Source organism: Dreissena polymorpha, chromosome 1 (genome assembly GCF_020536995.1).
Source record: "Dreissena polymorpha isolate Duluth1 chromosome 1, UMN_Dpol_1.0, whole genome shotgun sequence".
In the NCBI taxonomy this organism is placed as follows: Eukaryota; Metazoa; Mollusca; class Bivalvia; order Myida; family Dreissenidae; genus Dreissena; species Dreissena polymorpha.
This window is the reverse complement of record NC_068355.1, coordinates 190686086-190703603: the sequence shown is the minus strand read 5'-3', so window position 1 is coordinate 190703603 and position 17518 is coordinate 190686086. Positions and strand designations below refer to the sequence as shown.

Genomic DNA, 17518 nt, shown 5'->3' with positions numbered 1-17518 from the left:
TCTTGTATTAGCACTTAACATATTGATAGCAACATATAACAATAATTTAAATATAACACTAATAACTGAGATACAAGTGGTTTGATAATACTCTTTAAATTTCATAATACAACTTTGCACTATATGTTCATGAATAATTCATGTATTGAAAAGATTATGAATAGTCTCATTTTCAGTTCAAGAATCATTTACTAATCAATGGTTTCCCTGAAATGGTTACACTTACAGTGCCAAAGAACCAATGGCTGATCAGTTCAGCCGGTAATTTATTAAAGACTTACATTTTCAAATATAACATAAACCATGTGCCTTCCGTTTCAACTTCCTGTGCACACAATATTCTTTCTTTGTAAAAACAGCAATGCAATGTACATTGAGTTCTTGATATCATCTTAAACTGTTCTTGAAATAAGATGTCCTTAAAACGTTCTTAAACTTGTCTTTTAAGTCTTCCAAGAACAATGACAGATCCTTTTAAGAACATATTGGATTCTTAAAAAGTCCATCATACGTTCACAAACATTGTGTAGACCTGTTTAAGAACATCAGAAGGAAACATGTTGTTCAAAAAAGTTCTTAAAGTGTTCAAGAATAGTTTAAGAATAATTCAAGAACAGGAAAGGTCCTTAAAAAGTTATTGAAGTGTTCCTGAAGGCAGTTCTTGAACAGTTCTTGTACAAATGTTCTTAAAATTCTCTAGAACAGGTCAAGAACTCTAACTTACAGTGGTGAAAGTACTATGCATATTCATACTAACTTCACAGGTTTTACAAATCTACAAGATTTGTATGCTAGACATTTCAATATTACTTTCAAAAATATGTATGAAACATCTAGCACAAAGGAATTCATGAATTATTCATGATGGATCCTTAAAGTCTGTCTCAGAAAAGTCATTAGAAATACTTGTGCATGAAATGTTCATCACTAAGTATTTATGGTTAGATGAAGAACTGTTCATGAACTTTGAAATGTTCAACAATAATTCATAAACAGTTCATGAACATGTCTTAAGAACAGTTCATGTCCAAAAGTTCATGAACCAAGCTCAGGAACTTTTTCAGAACCGTTCATGAACAGTTCTTGATTGGCTTGAAGTGTTCATGAAATCATGAACAACATTTCGCCGGGGTCTTTAACACAAACATTTTATATTGGATCAAAATGAAAATTGGTTATAATGTTTTGGGGGATTTATCTCTGCCAAGTTCGATAACCTACCAGATTTCATGATACACTTCTGAATAATTATTTTTTTGTCCCTTGAATTACTAAAAAAAAGTTATAGAAAACTTGTCCAGTCTCCAAATAAAGCAGTTTAAATCAGATCATCATTAAACTTAGTGATAATGTTCGTCATGAGGGCACATTATTTCAGCCAAGTTCAACTCCCAGCCTCTGATCACATGAAGCACTCATAAATTATGACCCTTAAACTATTAAAAAGGGCCTTATTATCCCCTGCCATAGGCCGAGGGATATTGTTTCGGCGTTGCCCGTCCGTCCGTCTTTCCAATTCCGTCTTTCCGTCAGTCCGGCCGGCCGGCCGGCACTTCTGTGTCCAGAGCCATATCTTGGAAGTGCTTTGGCGGATTTCAATGAAACTTGGTATGGTATGAGTATATTATATGGATAAGAGGATGATGCACACCTAATGGCATTGTACACCATCTGTTAATAACAGAGTTATGACCCTTTGTATCTTGGAAAAATGCTTTTTTGTGTCCAGAGCCATATGTTGGAAGTGCTTTGGCAGATTTCATTGAAACTTGGTATGAGTATATATATGGATAAGAGGATGATGCACGCCAAATGGCATTGTACACCATTGGATAATAAAGGAGTTATGGCCCTTTGTATCTTGAAAAAATGCTTTTTTTGAGTGTCAAATATAACACTTTTGTGTCCAGAAGCATATTGGCAGGGGATATCAATTCAATGAATTTGCTTGTTAACCTTGTCATCCCTTCAACTCAACTGTATGGTCAACAAACTTGGTCAAACTTGAGGCCAGAAAAGCAAGACAAGAAATTTCTGCAAATAAGCACATTGGTGCACCTTCTCCAAGCTATTTGGGTAATTCTGAAGATAAAATTATTACGAGGAGAAATTTTCAGTGCCATTTTTTTAAACACAAATGCATCCAAGACCAATAAATCTAACTTTGACCTTTGATTGCGAATATTTATTGTGACCAGTTGGCACTCTTGTTAATCAACACATTGAAGTATGTATTTGTGATGCACATGCATAATTGTTTGTCTTTAATCAAGTAAACTTTTGAATTATTAAAAGAAACATATACAAACCTTTAACTTACTGGTTTTTAATTATTATTATTTTATTAGCATGTTAAACTGTCAAGATTTCAATTGCTGTCTTGAGATGAATGTGTCATTCTGTCAATTTGCTTTGCTGATCATGTTCTTCTAGTTTTTAGTCCAGAATTTACTTACATTGTTACACATATAGACAAGCAGATACTAAGCAATTAATTTGTCATTGGAATAAGCAGGCTATAAATTTGTCATTAAAATTCTGTCTGGCATAAATGATATATGTACTGATCATAGAGAAGTCATATGCACAACGGGAAAATAATAATAAACAATAATATATGCATTTTCATATATAAAGTATTTTTATTTTTTTTTTTTATTTGAGTGTTAGATGACAAAACTTTCCTATGAAATGGCAGAATGATGCAAAGACAAAACTATGTCACAGATGAGCAACAAGTTGTATAATTATTTAGGTACACACACAGGGAGTCACATAAGTGTGTTATGAGTGTTATTGTATTATATATATATGTATATATATTATGTAGTTACTTTTATACATAAAGCCTAACACATTGACCAAATGGCAAAAAGGTAACAGTGATGGCCCTGTAACAATTACTTAAAGTATTGGGACCTTTAAATTTCCAAACCATTGTTTACTGCTATGAGGGCGATCAAATGGTCCCCTCTAAAATTTGGTTATTAGTATGTCAACAACTTAAAAATAACTATCAAAATTGTATAAATCAGGGCTCGGCCGTGAGGGCGACGTGGGCGACATCTTCCCCCGGGACATAACAATGTCGCCCTTAAATTACATGAAGGAGAAGTTGACTTCGCCTTCTTTTTTTACAACATTGAGGTTTTTTTCTCTCAACTTTTTCATCTAAAAATTCTCTATTTTCACATGTCATAAAGTCACCGATGACGCTTGTTATGTTATCAGTTTATTATCACAGCAAAAGATCGACTGCTGTGAAAGCTAATCCAGGCAACTAGCATACATGGGCATTCACTCCAAACAATAACGGTTTAGATCAAAAGATCATACCGAGTGTCATTTCGCCGACAGTTTGGATAGTTCTCTGTTCTGCAAGCCCAATTAGTACACGCCTTGCAGGCGGAGTTAAGCGGTACATTAACATCGATAGTTACCAATGAGAACGCGCGCATTGTATATACATATGCAATAGTTTACCTGAGCGATGAAATGACGTCGTTATAGACATGTATTTACGCTCAAAAAAGTTTACACGCGCAACACATTCCCAACAGTAAATATGAATACGATTTATTCTAGTATGTTCTACTGTTTACTTGTTTCGTGTTTCAAAACTCTTTAACACTAATTATCCAGTCGATGTGCAATTTATTTGGTCAGACATTAATTCATAACCATATAAACGAAAACTAACAACCCACCCGTGCAAATTGTAGTGCTAATTACCATAATTGTATCTACCGTATCCATACGTAAACGACTTTATTTTATATCCCGCAACCTCTTTGCGCGTGCTGTAAGTTGTCTAATGATTACGTGATAATCACGGACTCTAGATTACATTCGATAATTACATGTTTTTGGCAGACGGCATGGTTAAAGAAAGTGGGAAAAATTATTAAAGAAAAACAAAATTGATCAAAGGTCTATTAATTACGTAGATCCACTACTGTAAAAGTCTAACGAGCTTTGTCAGTTTGTTAATCCACCGATAATTACGAGTAACACCCATCTTATATAAACTGGAATCACAGCTCATTTTTATACTAACAAGTCCTAATACTACACAATAGACATTGAGAAAACACATTTCCTCGATTAGATATAAATTATCCGAGTAGAATAAAATTGCTACATCATGACTCACGACCTTCGACATTGCACATGGCAGATGTATTGTAACATTAAACCCGCGTTCAATTCAAAGCTGGCGATTCAAATTACAAGTAGACTAATGGTGATTCAATAATAGAGAAAGCAAAATTGGATTTAACAAACATGTAAGTGTAATAAGGTTTGTTAAACCAGATAACAACAAGGAAAATTTGGATTATTAAATGAAACAGGTAAGGCATTCTCAAGTGTACATATTTCGGATATGTATACAATTCGGATAAACAGTAATAGATATACTATATGTAATCTATAGGTCTTTGGTCCCATGCATTAAGATTGTGTTTTGTTAAGACTCGTTTTGACCACAATTTGGTGATTTCATGAAGCGAAGAATTCCCAATGGCATTGGTACCGGGCCTTTTCCCAAATGGGTGAAAAAAATAACTGACTAATTATCATGTATTGATACATTATGATGTAAATTGGGTTTGGATTGTCATTGCATTATTAAAGTACTGTTTATTTTTATGATGCACATGGAAATCACAAGTTCTATTTGTATGAATTGATTTATGTGACTTAATATGTAAGGATTTATTGACTTTGTCAATAGTATTTGTTTGTCATTGATGATGATACTAATGAGTGTAATGCTTGGTGTAATGAGGGGTATAAAACAAGCACAGATTTTATTAAACGCCAAACAGAAATCACTTCTCCTTCTAGTGGCCTCATTTCTCCCTAAATTCAGCTCAGGGAGAAGTCACTTCTCCCTCAAGTTTGAACCTAGGCTGAGCCCTGATAAATGGTATCAGATTTCATTTGTCTATTACATAGAAAGTAATTATCTGCAGTTTAGATTTAATAGGATCAAAAGACAAGTTGTAGAATAATGTATATAGGAGATTTATGTTGCTGATACAATTGAAGTTTTGTGTGACTGATTACAGAAAAGAGCTATCAGTTTGAACTTAAAACATTAACACAATTGTTAACAATTTGTTATGGTGTGAGGACATGATTTTTTAAAACAATTGTTTTCTATATTTTTCATAGTGTTTTATCAGTGGGTAAAGTAAGTTTTATTAGTCAGTGGTGTAAATCATTCATGCATTTTATTAACATATAAGTAGTTATGTATCAATAAGTATCAAAATCTTATCTAATGAAAAATTTATACATGTTAACAGTATTTTTCTTAAAATCCTACATGATAATAACGCCTCCAAGGTTACTTAACACCAACATGTCATTGATAAGAAATGCAATTAATGTAGATGGAGCATGTTATTGTGCTTCCTGTGCCCAACAAAAAAACTTATTTCTGGGCCATCAGATAAGTCAAGTTAATATTTTTTAACTGGCAAAACGTTCTTGTGCCTTTTCTTAATGGTAAAGAAAAAACAAATGCAGATCAGATGGTGAGTTTCTTACAAAAATAATGCAATTTTAAGAAAACATGTATAGCTTTATGACTGAATGGATCTTTATGGAATAATGCTGATGCAATAGGTATGTATGATTAAATTACTAATAATTTGTTTATGAGAGTTGATACATAAATAACTATAAGACAGTCATAGCTTATGAATCCATAAGTCAAAGTAAATATAAGGTAAATAAGTTATGGTTCAGACAAGTGAAATTTTAGAAACTGAGCCAGAATAATAGCAGACCATTTTTACAGTTTTATAGTAGTAAGGTAATAAACCTTGAGGCTGAGTAATACATCAGGGGATCATATTTAGGTCATAGTGGCATCGTGGATATGGTATCTGCCCAGTGCCTTTCGACAGGCCCCCTTGTTTTTGTAACCTCTTGCATCCCTATTTAAAATGCATTACATGTATAAATGCACTGACAAACAAACAAAGGTCATGCATGATTCCTGATGGGTTACATCCATGAGTGCAGGTTGCAAAAGATTTTTGAAGATATTGCATAAATTGTTGAATCTTTGGCGTAGAAACAAATTGATTTATTATTGGAAAAGACTAGCAAAAGCGATTGAGACATGTATAATTTTATGTTGTATCATAACTTGACTAAAGACTCCTCTACCTTCCAAATCTGACTGTCTTAACCAAAATTTGCTACACTAAGCTATTTCCTTATGCCTGCCTCTCTGTTATTAAAATTGGCAGGTAATCAAAATAGTTATTTCTTGAATGTATTTTATAGTATTGATCTTTAACACAATTCTAAATGTCAATTAATTTGTCTGAACATAAGCCAATGCCAATAACTGAACAGTGTTATAGATGTGATTTATTTACTTAAGTTCTAGATATAGATAGTCGATTAACACGCACAATCACAGGTAACTTCTTAAAGTTGCAATATCAATGACATAACTATAATATAACAAAAACAAAGAAGGAACTGGGAAAGTTAAAATTAAATGATATAAGACTGTCTACCTTTACTTAATTTTTCTTAAAACATTAAGATGAGCCGTGCTGTGTGAAAAGGGGGTTTAATGCATGTGCGTAAAGTGTTGTCCCAGATTAGCCTGTGCAGTCCGCACCGGCTTATCAGGGACGATAGTTTCCGCCTAAACATGATTTTTGCTAAGGAGAGACTTTCTTGAAACGAAAAATATCAGAAAAGCGGAAAGTGACGTTCCTGATTAGCCTGTGCGGACAGCAGTGCACAGTAATCCCCCTTTACACTGAGCACCGTCTATGTAGATGGTGAACACCTAAACATCTGTTTCTAATCTGCACATGACCTTACCAAAGAAATAAATTTACTGGGTGCTTATTTATTTATTTAATGAATTATAACCATTTGCATCCATGTAGTACTAGATGAAGCTGAAATGTGACCCATAAGACAGATGACCAGATGGGATTACAAACTTGCATGTCTAATGCCTCAGTCACAAATAATCCGGTCGCCGGCCGATGTGTCCGATCTCCAGGCATCGGGGAGACTAGACACGTCGGAGCCGTCCGCCGTCCGATGAGTGACAAAGTTTAAAACCTCAGTCACAAATAGACACTGATCACCGTCCGATCAGCGGCCGACGTTTTTTTCCGCTCATCGGGCTGGCGCCGGCCGATGATCGCACGCACATCGGGTCATTTTGTAGCATTGGGCGGCGTCCGGTTTAATTTTTTTATATCACTTGTTTTACCCGACATCGGGCCCGGAAAGGAATGGAGTTGAGATCCAAAAAAAAGATCGGACGATCAACGAACGGTTATCGCCCGGCGTGCGCACGACATAGGATTCATCGTACGTGTATCATAACGAACATCGTCCGGCGTCCGTCGGGCATTGTGCGGAGGCCCTCCGGCAATCAGACGGTCGCCGGCCGATTTATATGCCTCTGGGAAATACCTTTACTTTTGCCGATACACGTTCAATGAATCCGATGTCGGGCGATCGCCGGGCGATACCTGTGCGTTGATCGTCCGATCTTGTTTCGATCTCGTCTCGATTCCTATCCGGGCCCGACGTCGGGTAAAATTTTAAGTGAGACTTAAAATTAATCCGGACGCCGCCCGATGCTACAAATTGGCCCAGTTTCCGTGCGATCATCGGCCGGTCGCCAGCCAGATGAGCGGAAAAATACGTCGGCCGCTGATCGGACGGTGATCGGTGTCTATTTGTGACTGAGGTATTAGATTTAATTGATATTACATTTTTAATTTTTGACACAGTGTAAAACAACAACAAAATAATTGGATCATTATTTTGGTAACTCAAGGGCAATGCATGTGCTAATTATATATAGAGTGATAGATGAATCGGCAATCATTCAAATCTGTTTACATGAAAGCATTGAACTAATAATAAATCATGATACATGGGTAGGGTTCTTATAATTATTTGACAATTTGTTTTGTTTTGTGTAATTACGAGGATCGTACACAAATCATTTTAAACGAGCTCCGGAATTGTGTTAGTAAGCAAACGTTTGGGGAGCTAACTAACAAGTTACGTATTTAATATATTAACATATGAAATTACGAGTGACAGATCTTTTTATCACATGCTTTTAAATTAGTGAAAAAATAATAAGTATGTGAACATTGCGGTAAATCCAGAAAGTTATTTACATTGTGTGATGTCAGTTGGCGTTGCAACATTATTTCAGCAAATTAGCTAAATGAAAAACAGCTAAAGAGTAGTGAATGAAAAGGTTCAAATAGCTATATAACTCAATTTTTACATGTTTATGATAAAAATGATTGTAAAATTGATTTACATAGAAAATAATATATAGTATAATGTGATCTTCTTGATGTCAGATTTTGCTGATGACATGCATTTAATCTCCATTTATTTATTTTTTAAGTTGAGTAACATAGCATAAAATGTAATTCAAAAATAGAAATAGCAGGGAATTAAAGTCATAATATTACCCCAAAAAAAATTAAACTTCTCAAATGTTCAATTTTATTGCTATGACCTTTCATCTGAATAATATTTTATTCCATCATTATTAGTCCTAAGGGGATATGTATTGTTGTTTCTTTTAATGTAAATTTATTACCCCCTTGAAGAAGGCGGCATACAGCATATTCACTCGATCAGACTGTCTTTCTGTTCTCTCATCAGCCTGTGGAAAGATTCCTTTACCAGCCATAAGTTTGCCATATATTGATGGATTGCAAAATAACTTGCTTCAAATGTCCACTTTCATAAGACGACATGTCATGTGTTTGACAGCTGTTTCCCAACCTCAAAGATCAAGGTCACACTCAGATGACCATTCAATGTAGTAATGCGCTCATTTTTAGCTCCATTGGCCAGAGGCCAGCGGTGCTTATGTCATGGTTCTGTGTGCGTCCGTGCTTCCGTGCGTTTACTTTTTCTTTAAACATCTTCTCCTTAAGTACTGGTCCAATTCTGATGATATTTCTCAGGAATGTTCCTTGGGTGAACTCTTTCAAGTTTGTTCAAATTATGCTCCTGGGGTCAAATTTGACCCCGCCATGGGGGTAACAAAATTGGAAATTTGCTTATATAAGGCCTATTTTGTGAAAACTTTCAAAATCTTGTCCATAACCATTGGGCCTAGGGTTATCAAATTGGGTATGTAGAGACATCTAATAGTCCTTTACAAAATTTCTTTAAATTATGCCCCTGGGGTAAAATTTAACCCTGCCCTGGGGGGTCACAAAATTGAACATATGCTTATATAAAGCCTATTTTGTGCAAACTTTAAAAATTCACGTCCATAACCGTAGGGCCTAGAGCTGCCAAATTCGGTATGTAGTTACATCTAATAGTTCTCTACTTAGTTTGTTCAAATTATGCCCCTGGGGTCAAATTTGACCCTGCCTAGGGGGTCACAAAAATCAACATATGCTTAATATATCCGCGGCCCGCGAAATCTCTCCGCATTTTACACTGGTAGATTCTGCCTAAGCATTTTTATGCCCCCCTTCGAAGAAGAGGGGGTATATTGCTTTGCACATGTCGGTCGGTCGGTCTGTCGGTCGGTCAACTTCATAGGAAGATTGATCATGACTCGCAGATGACATCTATTGATTTTAAGGTCACTAGGTCAAAGGTCAAGGTCACGGTGACCCGAAATAGTAAAATGGTTTCCGGATGATAACTCAAGAACGCTTATGCCTAGAATCATGAAACTTTATAGGTAGATTGATAATGACTGGCAGATGACCCCTATTGATTTTCAGGTCACTAGGTCAAAGGTCAAGGTCACGGTGACCCGAAATAGTAAAATGGTTTCCGGATGATAACTCAAGAACGCTTATGCCTAGGATCATGAAACTTGATAGGTAGATTTCGGCACTTCATGAACCTGAAAAACTCGTAACTTTATGTTTCCTCAGGCAAATATCTTCTTTGTAAAATAAACAATTTCTTCACCACGTTAACAATCCTGCTACACTCACTATAATGCCTCAAGAATGAAGTAATGTTCAGGTGATCTACGTCATTAGTTATTTTGCATATGTCATTAACTGTATAAGTAACAGAAACTTTGAAACCTACAAACACTTTTTGGAATTTTGGAAAAAGATTCATGATTGAATGAAGGAACTTTCATTAATCTTGTAGAACATGCGTAGATTTGATCTTCAGCATCTAAAAATATGTGCAATAGAAAGAACGACAATATCTTTTGGAGAGATAAATGTACCTACGTTATAAGCAAAGGACCTGTGCTACAATTCCCAGACTTTTTAGTGTGTTTAGTTAACACCGTAGTAACGTTTTCCCTATATAAAAAATGCTCACCGTTCCAACTTTAAGCGCCCAGTGGGATGAGGCATAGAAAGAGAAAGTCACATGCTTGAGTACATTTCAACCCATGCGCATTGCACGCTTTTTTCGCATAAAAACAGTGGAGCGATACAGGGCCACCATGGCCCTCTTAGTTGTTTGATAGCTCAAACTGTTAACTTATTTTCTCACTGCATTGCCATTGGTTACAAGAAAATTGATCTAGGGCTTTATTGTCCCCTACCAGTTTCACCGGAGATGACCCTGACAGATGACCCCTAATGATTTTCAGGTCACTAGGTCAAAGGTCAAGGTCACGGTGACCCAAAATAGTAAAATGGTTTCCGGATGATAACTCAAGAACGCTTATGCCTAGGATCATGAAACTTAAAAGGTGGATTGATAATGACTGGCAGATGACCCCTATTGATTTTCAGGTCACTAGGTCAAAGGTCAAGGTCATGGTGACCCGAAATAGTAAAATGGTTTCCGGATGATAACTCAAGAACGCTTATGCCTGGGATCATGAAACTTGATAGGTAGATTGATCATGACTCGCAGTTGACCCCTATTGATTTTCAGGTCACTAGGTCAAAGGTCAAGGTCACAGTGACAAAAAACATATTCACACAATGGCTGTCAATACAACGGAGAGCCCATATGGGGGGCATGCATGTTTTACAAACAGCCCTTGTTAAAATTAGCGATATAATTGGCTGTTGTTTCCCAATCTTCCAATTAAAATCGGTTTCATAAAATGTGTTTGGTATTTCTTATGCAAATGGTGCGGTTGTGAAGCGAAAATTAAGATTATTGAAATGACAAATATCAATCGAATTAACGACTGACATCATATGGTTTGATAGGAATAATGAAATGTGTTTGTCAACGAAAAAGACTACATTTAAGATACAAGAAAGACTTATTTTGTTTAGAAATGTGCACAGTGAATTTGTGTCACGGAAACCAGTGTTTCTGTTTACAAATTGGGAGTTCAGTCGACTTGCGAAGTAAAACATTTAGAAGAGGATCTTTCGAACATGGAAATAGACAAACAAGATTTGATTTATATGATAGTGGATCTGTGTATAATCAGATTCATATGCATATTCTGCTTTATTATGTTTGTCACGCTGTTCAGTTACTTGAAATAGCATGGAACTAAAGATGTGAAATGCAAGATATTGAAAGGTAAACAAATTATATATATTAATTTAACTCAGTTTAATACATCATTAACACAAGAAGAACACTCAAGTGACTGTTTGTTTATATTTAGTCCATTAACCTTGTTTGTACATAACATTTTATAAAAAAATTGTATTGTTTTGTTTGTTTTCACCAAATGGTTAGTATTATTCTTTTATGTTAACATTCTCAAAATTCTTGTTTTATTATAGGCCCTATTTATCAAAAAAAAAATGTTTGAATGACATCATTTTATTTTTTATAAACAGATTGCAAAAAATATTTGTTCACGATAAACTTAACAACAAATTGTTACATTGAAATTATGTGATAAGTGATTTTAATATTCAGTAGCAAAAAAGTAAGGAGAATCCAACTTAAGAAAGATGTATCTATTAAAAGAATATTCTACCAATGCCGTGAACAATCCCCTCATGTTTATAACATGACTGCCGCTTAGTCTATTACTAGGCTATATAAGCAACCTATCAGAGAATAGGTCAGATACCTTATTTCAATATATGGCAATCCTAGTATTTTTCAAAAACAAACATGACAGGTAACCAATGTCAGATGGAAAAAGTTAAGGAAAGTTAGGTGAAGCTAATTGTTTGTCATGATATCTCTTTAAACCTCACGCCATATGCAAGTAGTGTTGCCATAATGATCGCAACATCTTGATGAATTATGATTCAATTTTTTGTCTCATAAACATTTACTTTGTTTAACAAACAACCTCTACAAAGTTATCATTCCTACTGCCTTTCGGCACCTCATGAACCTGAAAAACTCGTAACTTTATGTTTCCTCAGGCAAATATCTTCTTTGTAAAATAAACAATTTCTTCACCACGTTAACAATCCTGCTACACTCACTATAATGCCTCAAGAATGAAGTAATGTTCAGGTGATCTACGTCATTAGTTATTTTGCATATGTCATTAACTATATAAGTAACAGAAACTTTGAAACCTACAAACACTTTTTGGAATTTTGGAAAAAGATTCATGATTGAATGAAGGAACTTTCATTAATCTTGTAGAACATGCGTAGATTTGATCTTCAGCATCTAAAAATATGTGCAATAGAAAGAACGACAATATCTTTTGGAGAGATAAATGTACCTACGTTATAAGCAAAGGACCTGTGCTACAATTCCCAGACTTTTTAGTGTGTTTAGTTAACACCGTAGTAACGTTTTCCCTATATAAAAAATGCTCACCCTTCCAACTTTAAGCGCCCAGTGGGATGAGGCATAGAAAGAGAAAGTCACATGCTTGAGTACATTTCAACCCATGCGCATTGCACGTTTTTTTCGCATAAAAACAGTGGAGCGATACAGGGCCACCATGGCCCTCTTAGTTGTTTGATAGCTCAAACTGTTAACTTATTTTCTCACTGCATTGCCATTGGTTACAAGAAAATTGATCTAGGTCTTTATTGTCCCCTACCAGTTTCACCGGAGGGGTCACTTATGGTTTGCGCTCTGTGAGTCTGTCTGTCTGTCACACTTTTCTGGATCCTGCGATAACTTTAAAAGTTCTTCATATTTTTTCATGAAACTTTAAACATGGATAGATGGCAAGTTGGACATTATGCATGTCATTTCATTTTGTTCCTACGTCAAAAATTATGGTTGCTATGGCAACAAACAGACTAGAAATACTGCTGAAAATGGTGGTTTTCTGGATCCTGTGATAACTTAAAAAGTTCTTCATATTTTTTCATGAAACTTGAAACATGGATAGATGGTAATATGGACATTATGCACATCATTTCATGTTGTTCTTACGTAAAAAATTCTGGTTGCTATGGCAACAAATTATTCTGACAATGGTGGAATTTCTGACAATGGTGGAGCTGGTAGGGGACATATATTGCTTGGCAATAGTCTTGTTTATTTTAATAACTGCTCAAAGTTTTGCAATAACTATCAACTAAAATAGTTAAAGTCTTGTACATAGATTTTATTCTTTACTAATTGCTGATCTAAATTCAAATGAAACTTTTTATTTGTCATGTTAACCCATTTATGCCTAACGTCTAGAAAAAAGGCCTTTGCAAGCAGCGTAGGTTAAATATATGGCTATAAAGCGGCGCAATAGGGCCGGGGATTGTGTATCTGACAAACACATTACTTGTTTAATAATATTTATCTTAGTTATGATTGTCTTGCAACATCTGGGAAGTAATTGTTTTATGACACTATGTAACAACTCGTACTCTTTAGTCAGATGTGTGATATATCTAAATTATGCAGATCATACATTAAAACAGTGACAATTTGTCATCAATATTTAATGTTTTCTAGCAAAAAACAATGGACATACCTGTAATTTGCACAGGGGAAAGACCTTGTTATTTAAGGCTAAAAAAACAATATTCCTGTCCTTATTTTCAGACAGTACATATTTATATGCCTGTTAAAAAAAACAACAGGGCATATAATGGGAACACCATTGGCAGGTGGCAGACACTGGTCACTGCTCCATCCATGAGAACAATATCTGATTAATAATTCAGATAGTTTTTTATCATTGTGAAGTGTTTATGGGCATAATATCTCAAACCTGTTTGATAACCAGAAAGATTGCCTCATGCAGTACTAAATTATGGCCCTTGAATTAAAAAAAAATGGCACAATTAGAATTGTCTGCTCTTTAACACAAACATTTTATATTGGATCAAAATGAAAATTGGTTATAATGTTTGTGGGGATTTATCTCTGCCAAGTCTGATAATCTACCAGATTTCATGATGCACTTCTGAATTATGTCCCTTGAATTACAAAAAAAAAGTTATTGAAAACTTGTCCGAACTCCAAATAAAACAGTTTAAATCAGATCATCATTAAACTTGGTGATTATATGTTTGTGGGCACATTATTTCAGCCAAGTGCAACTACCATGACATGAAGCACTCATGAATTATGACCCGTAAATATAAAAAAAGGCCATATTTACCTTGTCATCCCTTAAACTCAACTGTATGGTCAACAAACTTGGTCAAATGTTTGAGGCCAGAGAAGCAAGACGAGAAATTTCTGCGAATAAGCAGATTTCACCTTTTCCAAGCTACTTGGGTTATTCTTAAGATAAAATTATTGCAAGGACAAATTTTCAGTGCCATTATTTATTTTACCACAAATAAATGCATCCAAGGCCGATAAATCTAACTTTGACCTTTGATTGTGAGTATTTTGTGACCAGTTGACACTCATGTTAATCAACACGTTGAAGTATGTATTTGTGATGCACATGCATAATTGTTTGTCTTTAATCAAATATGCTTTTGAATTATTAAAAGAAACATATACAAACCTTTAACTTACTGGTTTTTAATTATTAGCTAGGCGTTTTTGGAGAAAACCCGAGGTATTGTCATAGCCAGCTTGTCGTCCGCTGTCTGACGTCTGCTGTCCGCGTCGTGCTAAAACCTTTATATTGGCTCTAAAATCAAAGTGCTAAATCCACCAACAACTTTGAAACTTCATATGTAGATGCACCTTGATGAGTTCTACACCCCACACCCATTTTGGGGTCACTAGGTCAAAGGTCAAGGTCACTGTGACCTCTAAAAAAAAAAAAAATCTGACAAGCTTTCATTTATTCAAAACTGCACCCGTAGCTTTTTTATTAGCATTTTAAACTGTCCAGATTTCAATTGCTGTCTTGAGATGAATGTGTCATTCTGTCAATTTGCTTTGCTGATCATGTTCTTCTAGTTTTTAGTCCAGAATTAACTTAAATTGTTACACATATAGACAAGCAGATGCTAAGCAATTAATTTGTCATTGGTATATGCAGGCTATAAATTTGCCATTAAAATTATGTCTGGCATAAATGATCTACTGATCATAGAAAAGTCATTTGAACAATGGGAAAATAATAATATACAATAATATATATGCACTTGCCAAACACATTGACCGAACGGCAAAAATGTAACATGGCCCTGTAACAACTAATTAAAGTATTGGTACCTTTAAATTTCCAACCCATTGTTTACTGCTATGAGGGTGATCAAATGTTCCCCTCTAAAATTTGGTTATTTATGACAACAACTTAAAAATAACTATCAAAATTGTATAAATGGTATCAGATTTCATTTGTCTATTACATAGAAAGACATTATCTGCAGTTTGGATTTAATAGGATCAAAAGACAAGTTGTAGAATAATGTATATAGGAGATTTATGTTGCTGATACGGTTGAAGTTTTGTGTGACTGATTACAGAAAAGAGCTATCAGTTTGAACTTTACACATTAACACAATTGTTAACAATTTGTTATGATTTGAGGACATGATTTTTTAAAACATGTCTTCTATATTTTTGATAGTGTTTTATCAGTGGGTTAAGTAAGTTTTATTAGTCAGTGGTGTGAATCATTCATGCATTTTATTAACATATAAGTAGTTATGTATCAATAAGTATCAAAATCTTATCAAATGAAAAAATAATGCATGTTGACAGTATTTTTCCTTGAGCTATTGTGATCACCTTTGTCCATGGTCAATTGTGCATCTTGCGTCATCAACATCTTCCATGTTAACACTCTAGAGGCTACATTTATTGTCCAATCTTCATGAGTCCAGCTCTGAAGCTTTGTCCCAATGATATCTTGGATGAGTTGGAAAACAGTTACGGTTGGTTAAAAAACATGGTTACAAGGTGGCTGAGTATTTTCTTTATATGGCAATTGTAAAACCTTGTTCACCCTTTAGAGGCCATATTTATTGTCAGATCATCGTGAAATTTTGCCAGAAGATTTGTCCCAATAATATCTTGGATAGGTTCAAAAATGGTTACGGTTGGTTAAAAACATGGCTGCCTGAGGGGGCGTAGCAATTTTTCCTTATTATTTCTTTATATGGCTATAGTAAAACACTCAAGAGGCCGCATTTATTGTCCGAGCTTCATGAAGCTTGGTCAAAAGATTTGTCCCAATAAAATCTTGGATGAGTTCGAAAATGTTTCCTATTGGTTGAAAAACATGGCCACCAGGGTGCGGGGCATTTTTCATTATGGCTATATATTAAAAAATTGTTGACACTCTAAAAGTCACATTTTTTATCACAATCTTCATGAAAATTGGTCACATTCGTTCTAATGATATCTTGAATGACGATTGTAAACCCTTGTTAACACTCTAAAAACCACAGATATAGTCCATATAGTTGGGCTTCACAGAACAAGTCAGTTCCTTTGTATTTCAGGTGAGCTACATTGGGCCTGTCAGGCCCTCTTGTTTTAATTCACCCCCATGTTCAAACAATTTTGTTGGTTCCAGTTATTATCAGTATTTTGGATATCACGATTGCCCTCACAAAAGCTAAGTTACCGGTTGGAGCTTGCAGTTGCTAGAATATGTAAAAGGAAGGACATTAAGAAGGCCTGAAGTGTAAATGCCCACTTGCAAGATGTCAATAAAAGTATTGGATCAACCAATCGGATACCAATATTGCATCCACAAAATAAATATTATTATAGAATTACAGAATAAGCATCTGTTGTGGAAGTGGGAGGCTTTCAGCACATCACTTGCTGTTCAGTCCGCATGTACATCCCTAAGCTTGTGTTTTGGACCTCTCTGATAGTTGAATGGGCTAAATATGTAGATAATTGGTGAGATAGAACTTTTTACTGTAACATGGTTTGTCAAAATTATGTGGGTTGATTTCTTCTGAAGAATATATAGTGTTTGTATTTTTAACTGCTCACATATGTCTGGTCTTTACATACCTTGTCATAAATTACAAACTCTTGACTGTTGAGGTAATACATTTTGCATGACAACTTAACAAAATAGCAATTAATATGGTTGGCTTGGCAAATAGTGTAATTAATGTGTCATTGACCTGCCAACAAATAGACAAAGTTGGTTATTTATATCTTAATTGGAGAATAGATCATCATTGTTGGGTGTCTATAACTTAATGATATTTGTGTTAGTGTGAACCCTACTTAGAAATTAAAGTTCATTATTTCTCTTCTCTATAAT

The 17518-nt window shown here is 34.9% G+C and overlaps 1 protein-coding gene across 1 annotated transcript in view; it reads left to right on the top strand.

The window, feature by feature from the left end:
* The window catches only part of LOC127864326 (gem-associated protein 5-like), a 216700-nt gene that overhangs the window by 122006 nt on the left and 77176 nt on the right, over window positions 1–17518 (top strand). The gene's annotated exons all lie outside the window — the stretch shown is intronic.